Source organism: Rana temporaria, chromosome 2, assembly GCF_905171775.1.
Source record: "Rana temporaria chromosome 2, aRanTem1.1, whole genome shotgun sequence".
Classification (NCBI taxonomy): Eukaryota; Metazoa; Chordata; class Amphibia; order Anura; family Ranidae; genus Rana; species Rana temporaria.
In genome coordinates, this window is record NC_053490.1 from 39,654,956 (window position 1) to 39,678,638 (window position 23,683).

Genomic DNA, 23,683 nt, shown 5'->3' on the forward strand with positions numbered 1-23,683 from the left:
CCCCAAAAAAGTGTCAAAAATGTCCGATCTCTCCGCCGTTTTCTCACAGTCCCACAAAAAATTGCAGATCACCAACCATACTAGAAAAGAAAATGACATAAATGACATAAATGACATATGACATAAATGACATAAATACAAATGTGTAAGGTCATCCTAAAAATCTATACTATATCCATATTAATCCAAGTGTGCAGCCTTGGAGAGGGGGGGATGCATTATTGCCATTTTTATGAGGTTTAGAGCCTCTTCCCCATGACCCTGGCTGGTGGTTGTGGGAGTTTGTGGGCAGGGGCTTATTGGGAATCTGGAAGCCCCCTTTAATAATAATAAGGCCCCTGCATACTGCCCCCCTATATGAATGAGTATATATAGTATGCCCACTCATTCACAAAAAAAAGATGTAACCTCGAAATGAAGACATATAAATATTTGACAAGTCCTTCATTAGAGAAATAAGAATCCATTGTCAATCATGATACCCGATGCCCACCAACTCTCTGAAAAAAAATTAAAAAATCTGACAACTACAGTAGGCTATGAATGAATGAATGAATGAAAACTTATATCGCGCAGCACATGCGAATTTAATCGCCTCTGGGCGCTATATAAGGGAACCAGTGCCAGGACAAGGTCACCTACAGCCCAGAGCAAACATGTCAAACTGCCCTCCCCCCCACCAAGATGTATGAGCATTACGTGTCAGCATAAATCAGCCCCCGCACAAAATTGGGCACTAATCTGCATGATTACCTCCTAAGTATAAATTCCTCCCCTAATCCCAATACCAATCCCTCCCCCCGCTGAAATCCCCCCTCCCAGCACATCTCCCAAATCCCCCCCCCCAAAAAAATCACCTGTCCTTGCACAAATCCTCAACCCCCATCACCTCCTAGTAGAAATACCCCTCAATCACTCCTACTAGCACAAACCCCCCCCCCAAAAAAAATCTTCTCCTAGCACAATCCCCTCCAAGCACAAATCCTTTTCTCATATCCCCCTCTCAACACAAATCCCCCAGAATCACCACTCCTAGCATTCATGCCCCCCCCCTCAATTTCCCCCTCCTAGAACAATTCCTTTACCCCGCCGCCCCACAAATTCCTTCTCTAGCAAAAACTCCCTCCTCTCTCAATCGCCTTGTGGTGCCCATCCCCCACCGCACACAATACCACAATGCCCAGGGCAGCTGTCCCTCCTGCCCCCCTTGTCCTGCCTCTGAAAGGAAGGGATGGGGATAGTAGTGACATTGACCCGATATGCCCAGTGACCACGTTGGGGAAGTGATGTCACTGTATCCTCATCCCTTTGCTTAAGTGACAGGAATTCCTGGTGATGTCAGCAGTTCCTAGGGACATGGTGGGTGCAAGCACCCGCTGCGTCCTTGGAAACCAGTGACCTCAAATACCTCTTCTCATATAATGCTCAGTTCCTGCTGAACAGGGCTGAACGGGCAAAGGTTCAGGCCAAACCTAGGTCTGTCAACTCATCCCTAATAGATAGAATTCAAGATTTTACAAGACTCAATAATCTGATAAACCCACTGTAACGGGTTAACGCCGTTTACGATATTCCATTCCACCAACCCACGACAGCTTATCGACACTCCACAATCCAGCAGACGAACACGGCCCATATGGATTCCCCAGAAACGAGACACACAGCTCTGTTCTCTGGTTCAAAACGGATAGACAATCTTTATTGAGAAGGCAGGCTCTTATATACACCAAAAAGAATACTTGCAGTAATCAAATGGATATGACACACTCCACCCACAACATCATACAATGGTTACTAACGAGCCTCCAATACACATCTTTTAGTCAGACTTTCTGGCACCAGCTATGACATAATCTACATGAGCTAATTAGCTACAGCTGACAAGTCAGACATCATGACTCCGGCTTCTATCACCTGCTATACAATACACATTCCTTTAGTAGACATACCGTATTTATCGGGGTATTGCGTGCTCCGGCGTATAGTGCGCACCCCTAATGTAGACCTGTTTTTCCTGTAAAAAAAAAGATTTTAATACTTACAGTTTTGGTGTCTTGCCCGGCGTCCTTGTCCGGCATCCATCTGCGGCCTCGGTGGTGTCCTCCCGGCTTCTCCCGCGCTGTCTCCGAGTCGAATCCCCGCTTCCCGCGCTCAGTTTGAACGCCTCCGCCGACATATACTGAGCGCAGTACACTCGGGTATATTCGGCCACGCTCGACTTTTCACGCATAAACGTCACAGAGCGTGACTACGAGCGAAGCCGAACCTGGCCGAATATACCCGAGTGTACTGCGTGGAGGCGTTTAAACTGAGCGCGGGAAGCGGGTATCGGCGTATATCGCGCACCCTCGATTTTGCCCTGATTTTCAGGGCAAAAAAGTGTGCGGTATACGCCGATAAATACGGTAAGTCAGACATCTGACCTTTAGACTGTGCTAACTCACAACACACATCTATCATCAATATAAATTCACACAATACAGTGTCAATTAGCATAACACAATGAAAGGTCTTTAGGAGCCATACTAAGGTTAATTTACATCACAGTAGCAGACTTAATTACCACAGCAAGCTTAATTGTACACATCAGCCAACACACAATATATATATACAATATATACAATATCTATACCTCATTAAATGTGACTAGCACAGACCATAGTGGGGTTCTCATTCAACCTGTGCCCCATCTCATGTAGTCCAAGATATCGTTTCTTAGTCATCCTATGCCCCTAGTGGACATAGGATGACTTTAGACACAAGAGTCATCGGTGAAGCTGAAACAGGAGTATCTCATACTTTCTAAGAGCCTCCAGGTCCCATGGGCCCTCCCGTTATACCCACATTTAATAATCTAATTAGATCTAAGCCCAACTCATATAGTGTCATTTTTAACATGAGCAGAAGTACCGTATGTCCCCCTCTCTCCCTGCCTGCCATCTCCTGACACACGTCACAGGTCCCAGGGGGCTGCGGGTTTCTTGAGAAAGCGTAGAGCAACCAATATGCCAAGGTACCTCTGTACAATGTGTATGCATCAAAAACCTCTGTTTTTTAAATAGTTTTCTGTTTAAAAAAATAATAATAATACCTCGTCAACCTATCTCATCACTCTGTTCTGCCCGCAGTGTTGGGAAAAGGTCCTTTAGCACCCAACCCAAAAATGTTAAAATGAGCTGTGATGTATTTCAGCAGCATAGGTTGCAGATCCTATACTTTTTGCACCCCCTCCTGCTGAAGAACCCAATGTGGTTGACTGTTCTGCCTACTCCTTAACCCGGCCCTGGCTACCCATCTTCCTTTTCTTTGCTTTCAATGTTTTCCACAGGTTCAGACCCATAGACAGACACGCTTAACCTTCAATGAGAGCAGCAGGATGCATGTCAAAGTACAGCGAACCTTCAGTTATCCATAGTCTGCATGTAACATCACAGATGTCATGGATATGTAGTATGTCTAGCAGCTTACGTTTCTCTCCATGTGTTTATTAGAGGCCAGACTCTCTTATGTGGCTGCCTTTATCATCTCTCCTCCCTGTATGGCTCCACCCCAGGCCATCCCAGGAACTCTATATTAACCAGTTCACTGCAGGTCTGCTTTGCTGATCAACGTTGTTTGTTAGCATTGTGTTCCTGCTTGCCATGTGCTACATTATTTCTGTGTACAGATTTTGGCTTGTCTCCGACTACTCCTGTTTTCCTGTGACCCTGACCCTTGGCCTGTCCCTTGGTTATCCTTGTCTGCCTGTTGCCCAGACCTTGGCTTATCCCTCACTTTTTCTGTATCCTGAGTGGCTTCTTCCCCTCTCTCCCTATGGACATTGACCTAGGGGACTCTGGGGGCCGCGACCTGGATCCAGTTGCAGCGAAGGCCATCCTCACCACTAGAGACTCTGGTGAATACAGGCTGGATCTTAGATCCGCGCCCTGGGGAATCTTGGGCTCAAGCTTCCTGTAGGGTCCCTGTTTGTGCCCCAGTGAACCACTCCTCCATATCCTCTCTGTGATCCATCCGCAGCAGTCTGCTATAGGGTTCACTACCTTGTGGTACACCCCTGACTCCAACGGGGTGCACTTGTCATCTGGCCACAGGTGACCTGACAACAGACCTGACACGCCCATGAGCAATCTCTGCCCCACCCCTGAGCGATCGTGCATGCAGAGCGGAATAGCAAAGTGACCATGTATAAAATTAGCAAAAAGAAACGGTATTTTCTAGTTTTTTGTTTCTGTTATTTACTAATGCTTTTGGCTTGCAAGATATATTCTGTATTTCTAAAAAAAAAAGGGTTTACATACAGTATATATTTTTTATAATATTTCATATTGAATTGTCTAAACATTTTATTTTTTTAAATAAAGTCCTAAACATAGTAAGACAGCTATGTACGATATTTCTAAACCTTAAAGGAAATTGCTGCCATTTCAAAATGGAATGTAATTTGGTGTTTTTACTTTATCATTAACATTTCCTAGGACTAAAACAGCCATTGTATCCATCTGTTTCAGCTGTTTGAAGTTATAACAGCTAGTTATCTATCCACTACAAAATGACCTGACATTGTGGATTATAAATTGCCACTTACTACTTAACGGATGTTTCAAAACCCCACTTAAATGGCTTGTTCACGCAGAGCAACTGCAAATCACCGCTCTCTGGCGAGGAAACAATTTCAGTGTCAGCTGTGGAAGATGTCAACATTTTTCCTGGCCGGTATAAAATTATTGTGATGGATCAGCAATTGGATTCCGCAATGTCCGAACCCGGGACTCATCAAATAATATATGGTAAGCGAATGTCAAAGAAGATTATGTTACTGGGAAAACATTACAGTGTTTTGACATTAGAGAAGACCAGCGTAAGTAAAAGGCAACTCTACCTAAATCATTCAACACAAAGATGAACAGTTCTAGATCAACTGTGAGATTAGGGTTCTGAGGATCCAAGGTTTTATAGTTATGTTTCCTTTTGGTTAAAGCTCAATACAGATTTTTTATATAATTTTTTTACCTGACTAAAAGGGTAGGAGAAAACCTGTGATTAATTTTCTCCAAAATTTTGGTAAAAATCTTGGAATTTTAACACAATGGGCCAGATTCTCGTAGGTGCGCGCATCTTTGTGCGGGCATAACGTATCCTATTTATGTTACGCCTCCGCAACTTAGACGGGCAAGTGCAGTATTCTCAAAGCACTTGCTTCGTAAGTTGCGGCGGCGTAGCGTAAATAGGCCGGCGTAAGCCCGCCTAATTCAAATGTGGAAGATGTGGGCGTGTGTTATGTAAATGTTATGTGACCCCTCATAAATGACGCTTTTTACGAATGGTGCATGCACCGTCCATGGACATATCCCAGTGTGCATTGCTCCAAAGTACGCCGCAAGGACGTATTGGTTTTGACGTGAACGTAAATGACGTCCATCCCTATTCACGGACGACTTACGCAAACGACGTAAAATTTTCAAAATTCGACGCGGGAACGACGTCCATACTTAACATTGGTACGCCTCATATAGCAGGGGTAACTTTACGCCGGGAAAAGCCTAACGTAAACAGCGTATCTGTACTGCGTCGGCCGGGCGTACGTTCGTGAATTTGCGTATCTAGCTGATTTACATATTTATAGGCGTAAATCAGCGTACTCGCCCCCTAGCGGCCAGCGTAAATATGCAGTTAAGATCCGACGGCGTAACAGACTTACGCCGGTCGGATCTAATAGAAATCTATGCGTAACTGATTCTAAGAATCAGGCACTTAGTTACGACGGCTAATGCCGCATACAGACGGTCGTTTTTTGTGATGAAAAAAAACGATGTTTTAAATCATGAAATAAAACGACGTTTTTGAAACATCATTTTCAAAAACGATGTTGCCTACACACCATCGTTTTTTCACAATGCTCTAGCAAAGCGAGGTTACGTTTCACCACTTTTTTCCATTGAAGCTCACTTCATAACTAGCTTCTGGACATGCGCGGGTTTAAAAACGTTGTTTTAAACGTCGTTTTTTGCTACACACGGTCAATTTCTGTGAAACAAAAACGACGTTTTGAAAAACGACACAAAAAATTCGAGCATGTTCGAATTTTTTTTTGGTCGTTTTTTTGAAGACATAAAACGACGTTTTGCCCACACACGATCATTTTAAATGACGTTTTTTAAAACGTCGTTTTTTTTCATCACAAAAAACGACCGTCTGTACGCGGCATTAGACTCAGAGATACGACGGCGTATCTGGAGATATGCCGTTGTATCTCCTTTGAGAATTCGGGCCAATTTTGATAAAATGTAATGTATTGAATCAACAGGGAAGATATAATTTGAAGCATTTGGTGGATTTTAAAGCCCAAATCAACACACCTCAATGTCCCAGAAACCTGTCCACTACTATTTCTGTTTTCTGGCGAGTGCCTGTAAATTGCAGGTTTAAAACACTAAAGGCTATAATTTCCCGATGAGCAATGTTGCCAGTAACAGATCTACCATTGCATGCCATCAAGATTATAGCAGTATCTTACTCTGTAGACTCTAGACCTCCCATTTTTAGGCATGGTTCTGGGGAACTCTGGGGTTCATCCAAATGATTAAGCACTTTGTGTGAAACGCATGAAACCTTTGACTCTACAATAAACCAACACATTTTTCTTCATCTTTAGATGTGACGCCTTTTCTCTTTGTTGCATGGATTTCCCAGGTTGCGGACTTTGGCAGGCACCCAGTCTTTTTGCCACAGTAGTATCAAGAGACCTTTATTTGCAGACAGCTTTGGAGTGGTGTACACTCTAATTCCCCTTTCCTTCATCCAAAGGTTGCCAGGTGTTCCTTAACCACTTCCCGCCCGATCAATAGCAAATTGACGTCCGGGAAGTGGTTGCGTTATCCTGACTGCACGTCATATGATGTCCAGCAGGATACCAGCCGCTGCACCCCATCACGGCGATCAGTGGTGCGGTGTGTCATTCTGGCAGAGGCTCTTTACCACGTGATCAGCCGTGTCCAATCATGGCTGATCACAATGTAAACAGAAAGAGCAGCTGATCGGCTTTTCCTCACTCGCATCTGACAGACGTGAGTAGAGGAGAGCCGATCGGCTGCTCTCCTAATAGGGGGGTCTGTGCTGATAGTTTATCAGCGCAGCCCCCCACAGATCCCCACCCAGAACCACCAGTATGCCGCCCAGGACCACCAGGGATGGGCATCCACAATGGACCACCAGGTATGCCCCCTAGACCACCAGGGAAATGCATATCTGTGTCAAGGTAGCTGCCAATCAATGCCCAGGCAGCTGCCAACCAGTGCCCACCCAAAACCCTGCCAGTGCCACCAGGGATAAGCATCAGTGCCAGGGGTCAAGTCCTGGGGAATAAAGTGTCCACCCAAGATCCACTCCCCCACCAAAAAAAAAAAAAATGATACGCTCATATGCATAATTACTAAACCGTATGTTTTTTTTCCCGATCCACTGTACCTTAGTAATCCTTTATGTTACTGGGCGCTTCCTGTTTATGGCATTGAGGAAGTGACGGAATACCCACACACTACCCGATGAATCCATATACAGGAGGCGGCCAGTAACATAAAGGATTACTAAGGTTCGCCTGCCCCTGACAGTGACTCGAGCTGGGCATCGTCGCTTAGTGAAGGATTGGCTCGGGCGGCTCGGCTGCTCTAGTCCTGCAAAGAGAACTGAGTTCCTGCTGTGAAAAAAGTGCAGGAACTCCGTTCCCACGCGTTCCCACAGGACTTGAGCCCTGATCAGTGCCACATATCAGTACCACATGTCAGTGCCATGTATCAATGCCCATCAGTGCCCAGCAGTGTCACCTATCAGTGCCCATCAAGTCCCGTCTATCAGTGCCACCCATAAGTACCCATCATATTAGCATTTCAGTGCCCATCAGTGTCGCCTATCAGTACCAATCAGTGCCGCCTATCAATGCCCATCAGTGCTGCATATCAGTGCCACCCATCAGTGCCACCTACCAGTGCCGCATATTAGTACCCGTCAGTGCCGCCTTATAAATGCCCATCAGTGAAGGAGAAAACTTACTTAGCTACAAAGTTTTATAACAGAAAAAAAAGAAAAACTTTTATTTTTTTTCAAAATTTTCGGTCTTTTTTTATTTGTATAGCAAAAAATAAAAACCCCAGAGGTGATCAAATACCACCAAAAGAAATCTCCATGTGTGGGAACAAAATGATAACAATTCTGTTTGGGTACAGTATAGCATGACCGCGCAATTGTCATTTAAACAGCGACAGCGCAGAAAGTTAAAAATTGGCTTGGGCAGGAAGGGGGTGTAAGTGCCTGGTATTGAAGTGGTTAATGATCAATTTCTGCCTCTCAAATAGGTTGCCACTGAAACCAATGACCATTTTAGCTATCTGTAAAAGAGGGATTCTTCCGCTGCCCACAAATGTAAGAAACATTCTCCTTGACGATCTTACTAATGTACAGTGAGCAGTAGATGCAATCATTTTACCCACTTAAGCCCCGGACCATATTGCTGGTCAAAGACCAGAGCACTTTTGGCGATTCGGCACTGCGTCGCTTTAACTGACAATTGCGCGGTCATGCGAAGTGGCTCCCAAACAACATTGGCGTCCTTTTTTCCACACAAATAGAGCTTTCTTTTGGTGGTATTTGATCACCTCTGCGGTTTTTATTTTTTGCGCTATAAACAAAAATAGAGCGACAATTTTGAAAAAAAATAATATTTTTTACTTTTTACCATAATAAATATCCCCCAAAAATATATATAAAAAAAAAATTTCCTCAGTTTAGGCCGATACGTATTCTTCTACATATTTTTCGTAAAAAAAAAAAATCGCAATAAGCGTTAATTGATTGGTTTGTGCAAAAGTTACAAAATAGGGGATAGTTTTATGGCATTTTTATAATTTTTTTTTTTACTAGTAATGGCGGCGATCAGCGTTTTTTTTTCGGTACTGCGACATTATGGCGGACACTTCGGACACTTTTGACACATTTTTGGGACCATTGGCATTTTTATAGCGATCAGTGGTATAAAAATGCATTGGATTACTATAAAAATGCCACTGGCAGGGAAGGGGTTAACACAAGGGGGCGGGGAAGGGATTAAGTATGTCCCCTGAGTGTGTTCTAACTGGAGGGTGGACTCACTAGGGGAAATCACTGATCGCTGTTCATACATTGTATGAACAGACGGTCTGGCATTTCTCCCCCTGACAGGACCGGGAGCTGTGTGTTTACACACACAGATCCCGGTCCTCGCTCTGTAACGAGCAATCGCGGGTGCCCGGAAGTTCCATTCGGATGACCCCACCCTTGGGGCTGCTTTTGCTGATTTTGTGTTTGTAAAAGACGATTTGCGCTTTTCTGTCTGTTACAGCGTGATGAATGTGCTTACTCCATTACGAACGGTAGTTTTACCAGAACGAGCGCTCCCTTCTCATAACATAGCTTCTGAACATGCGCAGGTTTTTCACGTCGTTAAAGCCCACACACGATCATTTTTTACAACCCTAAAAACGACATAGTTTAAAACGTCGTTAAAAAATAGAGCATGTTCGAATTCTTTTTTTTGTCGTTTTTCAGAACCCGAAAAATGCTCTGAAGCCCACACACAATCATTTTAAGTTACATTTTTAAAAAACAACGCTTTTTAGAAAAATGATCGTGTGTACGCGGCACTAGACTTTACAGTCATATTTAGACACCTTGCACAGCTGCTGGAACAGGAAAATGTTCAAAAGACTATGAAAATGGAGGTTGTTGGTACAAGATGTATCTATTCCAAGCTGTTTAACAGTGACACAGGGATCAATGCGAATACTAGTCCAGGTACTAAGGGATCACAAGCTTCAACTTAACACTATTATTACTTTAGGGACATTTGTGTAATGACAAGTCTACTTTTAGGAAAAGCTTACCTAAAGCTTTTTGGAATTAGGGGAGATTTGAATTTTAAGGGCATAAAATTTCCATAGAACCAGATTCAGCATTGGATGAATTCTGGAGGGTAGTTTGAGGTGCTTATTAAGTTGGGTGAGTGTTTTATGCCATTAGGAGATAGGAGGGAATATAGTGAGTTTAGCTGGGAGCCAACTAATATTTAGGGTCAGATTCAGAAAGCATTTACGTTGGCGTATCTCCAGATACGTCCAAAAACATGGCTTCAGCCGTCCGACGTAACTTGCCTACGCCGGCGTATCGTGGGTGCATAGTTACGCTGGACGCATTCGGCGTTCCCATTATAAATATGCAAATGACCTAGATACGCCGATTCACGAACGTACTTGCGCCTGGCGTATTAATATACGCTGTTTACGTAAGGCGTACGACCGGCGTAACTTTACCCCTCATAAAGCAGGGGTAAGTCATGTTAAGGTATGGACGTCGGAACGACCGTCGAAATTTACGTTGTTTACGTAAGTCGTACATGAATAGGGCTGTGCGTAAGTTACGTTTACGTCGTAGGCAGTGTTTGACGTATCTGGGCATTCTAGCCGACGTGATTTTGAGCATGCGCACTGGGATACGTCCACGGACGGCGCATGCGCCGTTTGTTCGGCCCGTCATTTACATGGGGTCACAGCTCATTGTAATACAACAAGCCCACTGCCTTGATAATTTTAATTAGGCGGGCTTACGCCGGCCCATTTACGCTACGCCGCCGTAACTTAGGGCGCAAGTTCTTTCTGAATACGGTACTCGCCTCTCTAAGTTACGGTGGCGTAGTGTATATGAGATGCGCTACGCCCGTTGAAAGTTAAGCCATTCTTTCTGAATCTGGCCCTTAGTTTCCAGATAGAATATGCATATGTAAAAAAACATTGATCATCTGTGTACTTGTGGGTTAACATTTTCATGTGATATAAAACATCACATGTTTAGTCATTCCATCTGCTCATGACCCTGGAAGGGTCTCCTTTGATCCGGAGCATAGAGCTTCTAATTCTTTGTCTTTTTTAATATGCATTCCTGATGGGATGCTAAGAATTAGCCGATCGGTAATGCATGGTATCAGTCTGAGGCGGAGGCTCTTTACCATGTGATCAGCCGTGTCCAATCACGGCTGATCACGATGTAAACAGGAATAGCTGTTGATCGGCTCTTCCTCACTCGCGTCTGACAGACGCGAGTAGAGGAGAGCCGATCGGCGGCTCTCCTGACAGGGGGGTTTGCGCTGATTGTCCATCAGCGCAGAAGCCCCTCCTCGGATGCCCACACTGGACCACCAGGGACGCCACCAGGACCACCAGGGAGGCCTTCAACATGTGGATGGCCAGGTACATCCCCTATGGCCATCCACATCTTTCAAAACATGCCCAACATGTGCCAATCAGTGCCCACAAGTGGAGCAGGAGCATTTTCTTTTAAGTTACAACCACTTTAAACACAGGTGACAGATCATGTTATTAAAAAAAAAACAGGCACTGGAAATCCATGGGGGTTAATTTACTAAAACTGGAGAGTGACAAATCTGGTGCAGCTGTGCAAAGAAACCAATCAGCTTTCAGGTTTTATTGTCAAAGCTTAATTGAACAAGCTGAAATTAGAAGCTGATTGGCTACCATGCACAGCTGCACCAGATGTTGCCCTCTCCAGTTTTAGTAAATCAACCCCCATGGTGTGTCAACTACTGTAAAGCTAATTTACGGTGCAGCCCCACTCGGCAGCGGTAGTGCCCGGTAAATGTGACAGCAGCAATTCGTTTTTGAGGTGGAATCGAAGCAAAGCATTGCGACTGCAGTGTATGAACACCTCAGTCCTCTGCCTTTGTAGCCTACGGATGGCATTTGGAGGATAAACTACTTTCCTGACGCATTCATGGCAGCACACACACTGGGTTGTGACTCCGCCTCCACAACCTGACAGGATTGGTTAGCTATAAATTTGAAGGGGAGACGCCCTGCACCATTCTCTTTTTTATCCTCACCTGACGGATTGGACGGACACGCAAGTAATGCCTCTTAGGCCGGGTACACACGGACAAACATGTATGGTGAAAGCGGTCCGTCGGACCGTTTCCACCATACATGTCTGCCAGAGGGCTTCTGTACGATGGTTGTACACACCATCGTACAGAAGTCCGCGCGTAAACAATACGCGGGGCGTGTCCGCGGTGTCGCCGCGTCGATGACGCGGTGTCGCCGCGACAATGACGCGGCGACGTGGGCGGCCCGCCTTTAAAATGCTTCCACGCATGCGTCGAAGTCATTCGACGCATGCGAGGGACGGCGGGCGCCTGGACATGTACGGTAGGTCTGTACTGACGACCGTACATGTCCGAGCGGGCTGAATTCCAGCGGACTGTTTTAAAACAAGTCCAGGAATATTTGTCTGCTGGGAAAAGGCCCGGCGGGCAAATGTTTGCTGGAATTCGGCCCGCTCGCGCCCACACACGACCAAACATGTCTGCTGAAACTGGCCTGCGGGCCAGTTTCAGCAGACATGTTTGCTCGTGAGTATGGGGCCTTACCATAATCGCCCCAGCAGGTTCATGCCTCTCCTGTTTGGAAGTCCCTCCTGTACAGTCTCTAAATGAGCTTTATGGTGGGAACCCCGCTCTGGTGGTCTCAGGGGCTCATGGAAATATCTGGCACATTTGTAGCAAGCTTTAAAGAAGCTTCAATTCTCGCAGTGACCCCCACTTTCCTCCTCTTCCTCTCCATTATGTACTGTCATGAATGTATTGTTTTCTAAAGCATTTACCATCAATTCATATTGCGGCAGTGTGCTATGGCACCCCCATACTGTCTGGGTCACCCCCACTATGTTTACTTCTGCCATCCAGTGTTTGTATTTATATCTGGTACCTTTTTGCATCAGCTCTCGCCGAGCCTTGTAAAGCATTTACCATCAAGGTTATTTATATTGGTATCTTTGTGTTGGATCAACTCTCTCGGCGGTGTGCTGTGGCACCCCCATACTGTCTGGGTCACCACCACTTATGTTACTTCTGCCATACAGTGTTTGTTCATATCCGGTACCTTTTTGCATCAGCTCTCGCTGAGTCTTGTGGTTCCTCTGGCACCCCCATATTGTGTCATCACCACCGCGTCCTCCACGCCGGTCTGCGCATGCGCGCAGCACAACGATGACGCCGCCTGTCCCCTCTGCCCTCTTCCAAGATGGCGCCGGACGAGCGGGACGCTTCCGCGCATGCGCAAACGCGTCATCCGTGCCGCGACGGCAGCGGCGAATTAAAAAAAAAAAAAAAAAACTTAGTCCTACGGCGGTGACTGGAAGCTGTCGTTTTGCTGCTCTGCCTTGCCAGAGTGAAGAATAGTAAAGGTTGGTACACTGATGTCCCAGCCCAGCTGGCCCAAATGTATTTTACAGCCTAAATAAATAAAGGGAAGTTTATATGTATAAAGGGGAAAAAATATATATAATTAATTATTAAGAAAAAAAAAAAAAAAGAATAATAATATAACTTTCTAATACTTAATAAATAAGTAAAATTCATTGGGGGGGGGGGGCATATTTAACGTCTCGCCCTTTCTCTCCTCTCCCTATTTTTTCTGGGCTGTCTCTCTTCTATCTTCTCATGGGGGTCACTGCCCTCGCAGACCACCATTAACTACTAGGTATAGAGGCCGTCCAGTAGGTGGTAAGTAGAGAAGAGACAAAAGAGAGCCTGACCACCAACGCTACTTTTTGGTAGCCCCATCGGGTCACAAGACGCAAGTTCACGGCAGACGGAGATCAAGCCATGCCTCCGGCAGGTCACGCAGAAGTCGCTCAAGGTCGCCTCTCGCTATCATCACTCATAGCATAGCCGTTTGCGTCACAGCCGCTCCCGTCATAGTCGGTTTCACCGCAGACGATCACCTTCATCCCACCATGAACGGAGCTATTATACCCGCCCCATGGCAAACGCTTGCTGAGTATGCGGGGCTCCAGTCTTGCCAGATAATCGGCTTACCGCCTTTGCTTCAACAAAGCAACCAAGGAGAAGGAATGGGATGCCAGAGGGGCTTCACCGGCCGTTACGCTCAGGCTTCAGAGACCCTCTCGGAGATAGAGGGGCGCCAGCCCGCGTCCAGCTCCCGCTTCTGTCACAACGCGCCTACGGCTGATTCATTTTTTGCAACTCGCTAGGCACGTTATCCTAACGATTGAGGACGCAGTTACCTTCCGGGACGTACTCGGTCGTAAAATCGATCTAGAGCTGAGGGAAGCTTACTCCACAGCAGGAGGTGTTTGTAGGCCGGCTATCACCACGGCTGTAGTAGCTAAAGCCATCACTACAGGGGCGGCTAACGTTGAGAAGTCCATTCCAGAAGGGGCCGACCAGGAGAAAGTAATTTTTTCCCTGCAGAAAATAAAGTTGGCAGGTGACTTCATGACAGGAGCCTCAGTCGGGACGCAGCATCAGGATCGAACTGGTGCAAATTCCATATGTCGGCTCAGATGTTTGGCGCAAAGCTGGGCTCAGCCATCTCCAAGTACCGGAGGAACATTTGGGCTAATTCCCTCCGATAGGAGACCGAAGCCCCAGAGGGGCCCCATTTACAGGTGTAATCTTCCTGACAAGTACAGGGATGTAGGATCCTACCGTCCCGACAGAAAGCTCTAGAGGGACCAGAGGAATACTCGACCCTCCTTCTCGAGGGTACAGAAAGCCAAGGCCATCACATCTGGGGAACAGCAGAAGTCCCTTTGAGGGTTCGCCCGCCCACCTAATCAGGTGGGCGCCAGGCTCAAGGGATTCATTCAAATATGATCAAGTCATATAATAGATCCATGGACACTGTCCACTACCAAGACCGGTCACAGACGGAGGTTCAGGGGCACATTGCCGGAGAACACATTCCAGCCTACCAGAGTACCGTCTTCCCCAGACAAAAGAAGGTTACCTCTACAATATGTAACAGAACTGTCACAAAGGGGGCAATAATAGAAGTACCCCCGCACCAAAGGGGAGGGAGTTTTATTCCTCCTTATTTCAAAAAAAAAAAAGAAAAGGAAACAGGGGACCTGCGTCCAGTCCTGGACCTAGGTAGGCTCAACAAGAAGATCAAAATGGAAGGTGGAAAGCCTTCACATCCCGATTCATCCCGCCTTCCAGGAGTTCCTTTGGTTCTCTATTAATCAGTCTCATTTCCATTTTCGGTGCCTCCCATTCGGCATCTCCTCGGCACTCAGAACATTCCCCAAAGTTCTCTTACCCCTGATTGCACTTCTCAGGGAGAAGGGGTTGCGGGTGCATCATTATTTGGATGACATCCTGCTCCTGGCGGAAAATCAAGGGACACTGACTAAGTCATCATTGGAAGATATTGCTCACGGTCCTGCAGGACTTCGGTTGGCTAGTCAACTTGGAAAGAAAAGGGGGGCAGTCCCCAGCCCAGCGTAAACCATGGTTTTCTAGGAGCAGAATTGACTACCAGGCTGAACCAGGTACAATTCCCTCAAGAGAGGCTGAAGCCCTTAGGACAGAAGATGCAGAATCTGCTATCATCCATACAGGCCAGAACCTTCCTCAGTATTTTGGGGTCCATGTCTGTGACCATACCCGTAGTACAGTGGTCCCATTGGCAGGCGGGTCTTACAAGACTCCTTTTTAAGGCAGTGGAGTGAAACGTCAATGCTCCAGACCATTTACATTCCCAGTTGGGTAAAGCAATCAGTGTGGCAGCGGACGCATCCGTCCAACCTCGGAATGTTCAGACCGATAGTTCCCCCAAGTCCAGAAGCAGCAGCATCGGATGCCAGCCAGCAGGAATGGAGAGCACATTATCCGGACCAGGTAGCTCAAGGCCAGTGGCACTTTCGAACCCAGGGCATAGGGTCAAATATTTTAAAGCTCAGGGCAGCCTCTCAAGTCCTCAGGACCTTTGCGACTCTTCTAAGAGGAGAGGAGTGTCCTTATCAGGATGGACAACTAGGTGACGGTGCCATATATCTAGAGACAGGGAGGCACCAGGAGTCGGACGCTTCTGGAGGAAGTTCGCCCCATGTTGTAGTGGGCACAAGTGCACCTGCTAGATCTGAGGGCAGTGTATGTCTCGGCAGCACAGAATTTGTTGGCCGACTACCTAAGCTGAGAGACACTTTAAGCATTGAGTGGTCCCTGAACCAACAGGTACTCTCCATCATTACGAAAGTTGGGGAGTACCAGAAATCGACCTAGCGGCCACGCCGGAAGACTTCAAGTTCCGGGGGTTCCGGTCCAGAGCCCACTTTCCACTAGTGGAAGGAGCAGAATGCCTAGTCCACCCATGGAACTTCGAGCTGGGGTACATTTTCCCTCCAGCTCCTCTAATCACGAGACCCCTGTCCCGACTTCGGAGGTCCTCAGCAATGGTTTTGCAGTAATTCCGTTCCGGCCAAGGAGGCCATGGGTTACGACCCTGCTACAACTCAGTACGCAGCCGCCAATTCATCTTCCAGTAACCAGGGATCTCCTATATCAAGGGCAATTCCTCCATCTAGTCCAGAGAAGCTGCATCTGGCAGCCTGGAAGTTGAGGAGGATAGGTTAAGGGGGCAAGGATGCTCTCGGGGAATAAGATCGGCCCTAATGCAAGCTCAAGAGAACTCCACTAATGTCACCTACACTAGGATCGGGGAGAGGTTCGTGTCGATGTCGCAGGAAGAGATTGGAATCCTATCTCACAGAACCATCTCAAATTCTTGAATTTCTCCAGTCAGGACTTAACAAGGGCTGAGCTCGGGTACCCTGAGGGTGCAATTATCCGCCCGTTCAGCCAAAACGGGTGCTAGTTGGGTTCTTCATCCTCTGGTCACTCAATTCCTCAGAGCCTACGTAAAGATCAGGCACCTGAGAGGACAGTCTTTCCAACATGGGACCTACCAGAGGTACTCGAGGCCCTGTCCAATGCACCCTTTTCCGTTCAACTTAATCTCACTGTGGAACCCGACTCTGAAGATGGCTTTCCTTACCTCAGCTAGAGGGGTGTCGGAGAATCAAACCCTTCGGCTACGGATCCCTATTTAATGTTCTTCCTGGCAGAGTGGTACTGAAGCCTTCAGACCAATTTAGTCCAGAGGTAGCTTCCTCCTTTCATCATATCCAGGACATCGTTCTTCCATCTTTTTCTAATGGGAGGGGTGAGACCCATGCCTTGAATGTCAAGTCTACCATCTCCAGCTACCTCACAGCTACATCTCACCTGAGGAGGAAGGATTCTCTCCTGATTATCCCACACGGGAACAGACTAGGTCAGGCAGCTACCTCCCATACCATTTCCTCTGGCTTAGTTAAAGCTATCAGGGAGACCTATTCCATCCAGAAACTTACGGCTCCGGAGGGCATTAGGGCTCATTCGATAGAGGCAGTGGCCACTTCATGGGCAGCATATTGCGGATTTCACCAGAGACCATATGCAGAGCAACAACTTGGTCTTCCTGACACACCTTCATTTCTCACTACAGAGTGAATTCTGCTCACCTGGATACTGCCGACTTCGGCAGATCTGTTGTTGGAACCAATTTCTCAGCGCTATAAAGAATAAATATTACTGTTTTCTTGCACCCTCCCGACTGGCGAGTTATTTCCCAGTGTGTGTGCTGCCATGAATGCGTCAGGAAAACGGAAAATTGTATACTCACCTTTCCGTAATTTTCCTTTCCTGACGCATCTTCATGGCAGCACACAGATGCCCACCCAACTGTTTTGTTTAGTGATGATATATACAGAGAATGGTGCAGGGCGTCTCCCCTTCAAATTTATAGCTAACCAATCCTGTCAGGTTGTGGAGGCGGAGTCACAACCCAGTGTGTGTGCTGCCATGAAGATGCGTCAGGAAAGGAAAATTACGGAAAGGTGAGTATACAATTTTCCGTTGTATGTGTTTTTAATCCCCCCCCCCAATCACAAGTCTATATAAGCCCTTACATTGCTTTAAACAAGGAAGAGGTTGTTTTCATAGAAGATCAAGTGTCCTATTCATGTCTTTTAGCATCTGGGAATTATATTAATCACTAAATAAAATTTTGAGGGCCACATACTCTCTAGCGTGACAGTGAATGAATGAAATCAGCCTGGAATCCCATTAGTGTCAGTTCCCTTCTGGAGGGTGCACTACTCAGGTTCAATTTATAGGTCTGAAACCACAGAAAACAGAAGGCACTTTACAGCACATTAAACAGATATTCCACCTTTAAAATACTACAAATCATTGCACCTATATTGAAAAAAGAAAAACTGTGTTTGTAATAATTATTTGTATTTGAGCCTATAGTGCATTACAACCGCGATCTGTGCAGAGATCAGTGCAGACTATGGCCTGGATTCACAAAGCACTTGCGCCGACGTATCTAGAGATACGCCGCGTAAGTGCAAATATGCGCCGTCGTATCTATGCGCCGGACTCAGAAACTAAGATACGCCTGAAAATAGGCTTCATTCGACCGACGTAACTTTCCTACGCCGGCATATCGTGGGCGCATATTTACGCTGGACGTATTTGGCGCTCCCATTGATTTTCTGATCTCATATGCAAATGAGGGAGATATGCCGATTCACGAACGTACGTCCGTCCGATGCAGTGCGCGGAAAGTCATACGTCCGGCGTAAAGTTATGCCCCATAAAGGAGGTGTAACTCAGCAGCAGACATGCAAAGGGGTGCACCAGGGAACACAAGCCGAAGGTACTTTACGTAGTTTACGTAGGACGTGAATATGACTAGGCGCAGGTTACGTTCATGCCGTAGGCAGTGATCCGACGTATCTTAGGCAGTTGTTCCGACGTGATTGTGAGCATGCACACTAAGAAGCGCCCACGGGACGGCGCATGCGCAGTTGGCGATTCGTATCTGTCTGGCGCTCGGCCCATCAATTGCATGGGGTCACGCCTCATTAGCATGGCTCACGCCCACTTCCACTTACGCCGACTTACGCCTTGGAAACCCAGCGCAGTTTTGGGAGGAAGTGCTTTTTGAATACCATGCTTGCCTCTCTGTGCTGCGTCGGCGTAGTGTAAAGGAGATACGCTACGGTGGCATAAATGTGCGCCAGTGTCTGTGAAACCGGGCCAATTTTTCCAGCCCCAGGTCAGCGCCTCAGTACAGACCTTTGGCTATGGAGATGGAGGAAGTATCAATAGACTTAATATGCATGACGTCACCACACTGAAACTTGCTGAAGTTGGCGCCATGCTACACCTTCGGTGTAACATTAAATTTGCTTTACACACCCCCTTAACCTTTTGCCGACCGCGCCATAGCAGAAATACTGCTACAGCGCGGCCGGGTTATTGTGACAGGACGTCCATGGGACGTCCTCGTACACCTCCGTGTCTCGCGCGCGTCCTGCGACGCGCTCGCGGGAGTGTGTGTGCTTGCCGGGTCCAGGAGACCCGGCGCAACAGAGATCGCGGTGAAGAGCCAATGAAAGCGGCTCTTCACCACCTGATCGCTCCCTCCAATGAGGGAGCGATCAATATGTAAACAAAAACAGGTCACTGAAAGGTCTCCTTCTCTTCTCTCCTCACCCTGTTACAGAGTGTGAGGAGAGAAGACATTTTAAAGTGAGTGTCATTTTTTTCTTGTGCCCAGCAGTGCCTAGCAGTGCTCATCTGTGCCACACAGTACCCATCTGTGCCACACAGTACCCATCTGTGCCCTTACAGTACCCATCTGTGCCCCTACAGTGCCACTTCAGTCCCCACCAGTGCCAATACAGTCCCCACCAGTGCCAATACAGTCTCCACCAGTGCCAATACAGTCCCCACCAGTGCCACCTCTGCCACTTCAGTGCCACCTCTGCCACTTCAGTGCCCATTGGTGCTGCTAGTGTCCATAAGTGCCACTACAGTGTCCGTCAGTGCCACTACCGTGCCCAGTGCCACTACAGTGCTTATCGGTGCTGCCAGTGTCCATCAGTGCCACACCAGTGCCCAGTGCCACTACAGTACTCATCAGTGCCAATCAGTGCACCACCAGTGCCACTACAGTGCTCAGTGCCGTCAGTGCTCCATCAGTGCCACTACAGTGCTCATCTGTGCCGCCAGTGTCTGTCAGTGCTCATCAGTGCTACACCAGTGCTCATCTGTGCCACCAGTGTCCGTCAGTGCACCATCAGTGCCACTACAGTGCCCATTTGTGCCACCAGTGCTCCATCAGTGCCACCAGTGCTCCGTCAGTGCCACTACCGTGCCCAGTGTCACTACAGTGCCCATCGGTGCCATCAGTGCCCAGTGCCACATTAGTGCCATCAGTACCACATCAGCGCCACTATAGTGCTCATCTACACCACTACAGCGCTCATCAGTGCCACTAGAGTGCCCAATAGTGCCCATAAGTGAGTGCTCATCAGTGGATCCTCATCACCGCCGCCTTATCAGTGCATATCAGTGGCAGATAATCAGTGCACCCTCAGTACCCATCAGTGCACACTCATTAGACCAGCCTCATCTCATCAGCACCCATCAGTGCAGCCATATCTGTTCCAGTTTCCCTACCATAGTTTGTCACCACAGCCCACAGTCACCAGTATGGCAAAAAGGTTTTTTACCACTCAGCAGGCATACGAACATATGTGCTTGACCGACGAGAGCAGCGGGGAGCTCTCTGATTCTGATTCAGAATATGAACCGGTTGGAAGCACTGGGTCTTCTACAGATTCAGAGGAAGAGCAAAGTGTGCCCATGAAACGAAGGCGTTCTGACATGGGTCAGCAGGCTACCACAAGTAGCGCTGTGGCATCAACCAGCAGCTCGCAGCCATCCACCAGAAATACAGTGGCATCAACTAGCAGCTCAGTACCATCCAGGAGAAATGAAGTACCACTGCAGCAAAGGCCAATAACCAGCAGAGTGTCATCTCAGCCCCAAAGGGTTAGGACCCATGCCAGCCTTCCCTATGCCCTTGAAAACCCTACGTGGCTTCCCCCCAATTCCGGAGCAGCAAACGTCCCCCCTTTCACCGCCCAGCCAGGTGTTAAGGTGAACACAGAGAACTTTGCCCCTATTGATTTTTTTAATTTAGTTTTTACCCCAGACCTATTATCCTCCATTGTGGCCCAGTGCAACCTCTATGCACAGCAATTCATAAGAGACAACCCTGATTCAAGTTACGCCCGTCCCTATCAATGGAAAGCATTGACAGTGGAGGAATTTAAATTATTTTTAGGCCTAACGTTCAACATGGGGCTCTCAAAAAAAAATGAATCGTACTAATATTGGTCCAAAAAACCCATCCACCACATGCCAGTCTTTTCATCCATTATGTCAAGAACCAGATACCACAGGATAATGCGTTTCCTCCATTACAATGACAACGACCAGTGCCCTCCCCGAAATGACCCATCACAGGACAAATTATTTAAAATTCGGCCACTTCTAAACTTTTTCTCAGAGAAATTTCCCCAGTTATTTGTCCCCGACCAAAATATTTCCGTGGATGAGTCATTGGTCCACTTCACAGGCAGGCTTGGCATCAAGCAGTTTATCCCAAACAAAAGGGCCCGATATGGGGTTAAGCTCTACAAGCTATGTGACCGGGTCACGGGGTATGTCTACGCCTTCCGGGTCTACGAAGGGAAGGACACCCAACTGCAGCCCCCTGAATGTCCAGAATATATCGGAGCCAGCGGAAAGATTGTTTGGGAGCTAGTATATCCACTCCTTGGAAAGGGTTACCACCTTTATGTGGATAACTTCTATACTAGCTTGCCCCTCTTCCGCAACCTTCACCGGATGGGCACTCCAGCGTGTGGTACAGTGCGACCCAATAGGAAGGGTTTCCCGCAAAGGCTCATTATGGAAAGACTGCAAAAAGGGGAGACGGCGTCTTTGCGGAATGAAGAAGTATTGGATATCCGGTGGAGGGACAAACGAAACGTCCACATGCTCTCAACGATACATAATGACACCTACGTGGAAATCCCCAAAAGAAACGGCCCTGTCCAAAAACCGGCATGTGTTCATGACTATAATCTGTTCATGGGGGGAGTAGATTTCAATGATCAGATGCTCGAACCATACCTTCACACAAGAAAAAGCCGCTATTGGTACAAAAAGGTCTCCATATATCTTTTCAGTTTGGCCATTTACAACACTTATGTCGTTTACCGTAAATCTACAAGTAACCCCTTATCTTATCTTTATTACCAAGAAGAAATTGTCTCCTCCCTTTTGTACCCTGAAGACTCACCAGATGGCATTCGCTCTGATTGCGTGAGCAGACTCCATGAACGACACTATATTGATAAACTCCCCCCCCATGAATCAGGCCGAAAACGTCAGAAGAGATGCCGTGTGTGCACCAAAGCAGGAACTAGAAGAGACACTATATATTATTGCCCTGACTGTCCTTCCCAACCAGGCCTTTGTTTCAATCAATGTTTCCGCCGTTACCATTCTTTTCTAAATTATTAGGAAAGTATGGTAAACGTAATTGTCATTTACCGCCACACCTCTTATGCCACTCTACATACCGCTGCCTGCTCCAGAACTGACCCTGGCTTGTTATACGACTACTCTTCTGCCTAACGATAAACTGTACCTACCTCTGCCTGCTCCGGAACCGACCCTGGCTTGTTATACGACTACTCTTCTGTCCAACGCTAAACTGTACCTACCTCTGCCTGCTCTGGAACTGACCCTGGCCTGTTATACGACTATGCTTCTGCCTAACACTAAACTGTACCTACTTCTGCCCGCTCTGGAACTGACCCTGGACTGTTTGACCACGCTTTTTGCCTGCCCCTTGGATTGATCTTTTACCCTGCTATGCTAGTGGGAACACAGGGGTCTCACATATGTGAGGGGCTCCAGAATTGTTTTTCTGGATGAAAAAACTAGTTTTTTAGTTTTCTCATTCCCGGATTAGGGTCTGGTTGCCCGGAGGCTTCAAAGAGATTTGGGTGGGAGAAGCCTCTACCCCTGTCCCCCTTCTTTCCTGGCCTGCTACTTGGACCATGTTCCTGCTTACTACCAGGACCAATATTTTGGCACTGCTGGCAATGTCTCTACTTGCACTGACCCTGGACTGTAACCCTGCCAGTACTGACTATGGACAATATTTCTGCCTGGACAATTCCATTCACCGACGCTGACCACGTCCCTGCCTGCTGCCTGGATCAGGGCTCTCCTCCTGTGGACAACTGGACTACTAAAACCACAGGTAATATTTTGTTTACCCATTACTCAGCAAAATGTATTTTAGGGTGTAATTTTTGGTATGTATATGCTAGAAATATGAAGGGCCTTCAAAAATGGGATAGATTGTAAGGAAATTAAATGCGTAATTTATGTCCCTAGAACACTTGATGGTTCTTCTTGGATGTTGGGCCTCTATGTGGCCAGGCTGTGTAAAATTCTCACACATGTGGTATCGTCATACTCGGGAGGAGCAGGAGAATATATTTTGGGGTGTCATTTTGGCTATGTACATGCTATGTGTTGGAAATATCTTATAAATGGACAACTTTGTGTAAAAAAAATGCGTTTTCATTTTTTTTCCACATTTTCCCCAAACTTCTGGAAAAAGATGAACTTTTCAAAAGACTCATTATGCCTCATAGATTATACGTTGGGGTGTTATCTTTCCAAAATGGGGTCACTTTGTGGGGGTTTCCATTGTCTTGGTGCTCCAGGGCCTTCAAAAGTGTAATAGGTGGTTGAGAGATTAGATGTGTAATTTATGCTCCTAGAATGCTTGAAGTTGCTACTTCGGTGTTGGGCCTCTGTATGTGGCCACGCTGTGTAAAAGTCTCACACATGTGG

At 47.0% G+C, this 23,683-nt stretch overlaps 1 protein-coding gene across 10 annotated transcripts in view; it reads right to left on the bottom strand.

Annotated features, from left to right (window-relative positions):
* The window catches only part of GRM5 (glutamate metabotropic receptor 5), a 491,177-nt gene that overhangs the window by 134,774 nt on the left and 332,720 nt on the right, over positions 1 to 23,683 (bottom strand). The gene's annotated exons all lie outside the window — the stretch shown is intronic.